The 3,131-nt window shown below is 37.2% G+C and overlaps 1 non-coding gene across 1 annotated transcript; it reads left to right on the forward strand.

Moving 5' to 3' along the window:
* The first annotated feature begins 541 nt into the window (after positions 1-541).
* LOC114227024 (U6 spliceosomal RNA) lies at positions 542-643 on the forward strand. The gene has a single exon (XR_003613108.1). It is a non-coding gene; the product is annotated as a U6 spliceosomal RNA (small nuclear RNA).
* The last annotated feature ends 2,488 nt before the right edge of the window (positions 644-3,131 follow it).

Here is a 3,131-nt window from a genome sequence, read left to right on the forward strand (position 1 = left end):
GTCACCATTTAAAATAACTTTTATAGGGTCACTCAGTAAAGCATTTAGCCAAAATTAAACCTTAAAACTCTCATACCAGAATTTTCAAGCCTATTGCTCAGCTACTGAGCCTTGCTATCCATTAAAAAATGACCAATTTCCAATGAACGACCTTAATGAAATGAAGGAATAGAAACTAAAAATTATGCAAGTTTTTCTTTTATTTGATAAAGCATCCTTATACTAACTAATATTATATTAAGAAACCTTTATCTCTCAATTTAGCTGCTAAATGATGCCCAGTGCCTTTGGAAATCAATACTTCTGTTCAAATTGATTTTAATTGAAGATGTTTCAGTTTATCCCTTAATAATAGATTGCCGTCGTATTTTTTAAAAAGTAGTTTACTAGCTGGATATATATGCCAAAATAAGAATTAGCAGAGCTTTTCAACTATAAAAACATAATACGCCATCCCACTCTAAAATTCCTAGTCCTGTGCTCACTTCAGCAGCATATACACTGAGTGGTCAGATGATTATGCTTTCAGAGATCATAATAATCTGGCCACTCAGTGTATACTAAAATTGGGATGATACAGAGAAAATTAGCATGGCCCCTGCACAAGGATGACCTACAAATTCATGAAGCATTCCATAGTTAGAAAGAAAAATAAAATAAAATTCCTAGGATAGAAGAGAAAATCATATCCGAGGCTAGAGAAGCAAAAGAAAAAATAGTGTTACCTAGAGCCCTTGGTGGTTTTTAGCTCTTCCAATACATATTACCAAGTCTCTGAATTAAATTATGATTGCTTGAAATACCTATGGTTATTTCTATTTTCCTGGCCAGATAATGACTGATGATGCTGATGACAACAGAAAATAGATATAGCAGTAATGTAGCATTAGTTATGAGATGCCTCCCACTCCTTTTAAGTACTGACCTTCAAATCTGAGATCAACACATATCTATAGGAGCAGACATAGGGAAATTTAAATTATACAAAATGGTGAGTCACAGAGGCCAATACTGACCCAATATGTTGAAAAATGTATAGGAAATAGAGAATCTTAACCATCACAGTTTGAGCATTTCCAGTTACACTTGCAAGGATGTATCAATTACCTTAAACTTATATCACTTAATATTTTAATCATCTAACTCCCTTTGTTTGATTCACAGCTCAGAAAACAACCTTTCATGATTTATTACATGATTTATCTTGCAATGTTTGGCTACCGACTGGAGAGACAATGTGCTGAATATAGGGACTCTTAATAACAGACTCTTTTGCAGTGGGTGAATGAAATAGTATTTACTGATGTAGACTTGTTTCCTGTGTGACTTGATTACAAGGAGAGAATGTATTGAACAGGACAACATGAGTAATTTATGTTGACAATTCTAATCCTGTATGACAAATATAATGTATGACCTGTATGACAATTATAATCCTCATTGTAAATTAATAATTAGGAATTTTCTTGTTTACAAGGTCTTGTATGCATATAAATAGTTGAGTCAGGTATTCAGGTCCTGATTAGATCTGGGCACTGACAAGAGTGACAGAAGCAACCTAATTGTCTTTGGATGGATGATTGGATAAAGAAGTTGTGGTGTATACACTGAGTGGCCAGATAATTATGATCTCTGAGCACATAATAATCTGGATACTCATTATATATATATATATATATGATTTGTAAGACTGCCTGAATTTCCAATGTAAAGAAATTTAGAGTAACATTTTCTCTTATTATCATTGCAAACTCAAATTTTATAGAGTTAATTAAGCAGAGACTGTTTGATAATCATAGGCTGGTACGGTTAAAGGTTTTTTTATTGAAAGGGTTATAACAATGCTACAGTTGGTCACAAGGTGAAGCAGAAAAGTGCTATTTAAATAAATATTTGGCTAATAATTCCTTTCAATTTTTCTTGATAGGTTAAATTCTCTCTGCTATATTCATGATGGGCAATAACAGAGATTAATAGTCTATTATTAGAAGTATTTTCAGGGAATTGGGTGCAATTTGTGAGGCACTGAAGGCATTTCTTATGCATTATAAATTATATGGTAGTTTGAAAAGGCCTTTATAAAAATACCCACTTTTCCACTAAAGCAAAAATAAGTAATAAATTCACAGATTGGATTAGTAACTGATGTTCTGTTTTAACATTGACATTTAAAGCATTTCTGATTTTTTGTTATATACTGTTGTAACCAGTGAAACGTTAAGTTCAGGATTGGAGCAATTGTTTTGCTCAGAGTTTTTATAGTCAGCCCATTGAAAGACCTTGTCTTCTTTAATGCAACTATTCCTAATCATTATCACAGGAATATTGTTACACTTAGTAAATATCCTACCTAATAAAAGAGTAATATGCAAATTGGCCTTAACTCTGCTACACTCCAAAGCCACACCCACCAGCCAATCAGGAGCCAATATGCAAATAAACCCAACCAAGATGGCTAGAGCCACAGAGAGCTGGAGGGAGGCTTGGGTTTCCCCGGTAACAAAGGAAGCCAAGCTTTCTGCCTGCCTTTGCCAGCCTAAGCCTCCACTCAAGGCTACAAAGTTTCAATTATAGAAGGTAAACAAATCCAAACAGAAATGGCAGCAAGCCACTGAGCTGGAAAGAGCAGGAGGCAAGGGTTTCCCCAGGTGAGGGAGGAAGAAAAGCTTCTGCAGCCCTGGCTGGCCTAGGCCTCTGTTCCAGGCTACAAAGTTTCAATTATAGAAGAAACATAAGTCCCAAAAGAAATGGCTGCCAGCCACAGAGCGAGCAGGAGGCTTGCCTCCGCTACAGGCTACAAAGAATCAATTGTAGAGGATACATAAATCCCAGATACCAAGGGCTCTGCTTGGGTTGCCAGGGGGACTTGGAATAGCAGCTGTGAGCTCACCAGCATGGCAGCAGTGGTGCTTTGCCGGCCTGCAAACCACCACAGGCCCTTAACCCAGGCTGCCCCACACCCTAAGGGAACCCCCACCCTAATCCGGGGCTACCTTTCAGGGCAAACCAGCTGGCCCCCACCCATGCACCAGGCTCTATCCTATCTAATAAAAGAGTAATATGGAGATTGACTATCACTCCAACAAACAAGATGTCCGGCACAAGATGGCCAGCAGGGCAGGGCAGTTGGG

The sequence above is a fragment of the Eptesicus fuscus genome, chromosome 1 (genome assembly GCF_027574615.1).
Source record: "Eptesicus fuscus isolate TK198812 chromosome 1, DD_ASM_mEF_20220401, whole genome shotgun sequence".
Taxonomy (NCBI): Eukaryota; Metazoa; Chordata; class Mammalia; order Chiroptera; family Vespertilionidae; genus Eptesicus; species Eptesicus fuscus.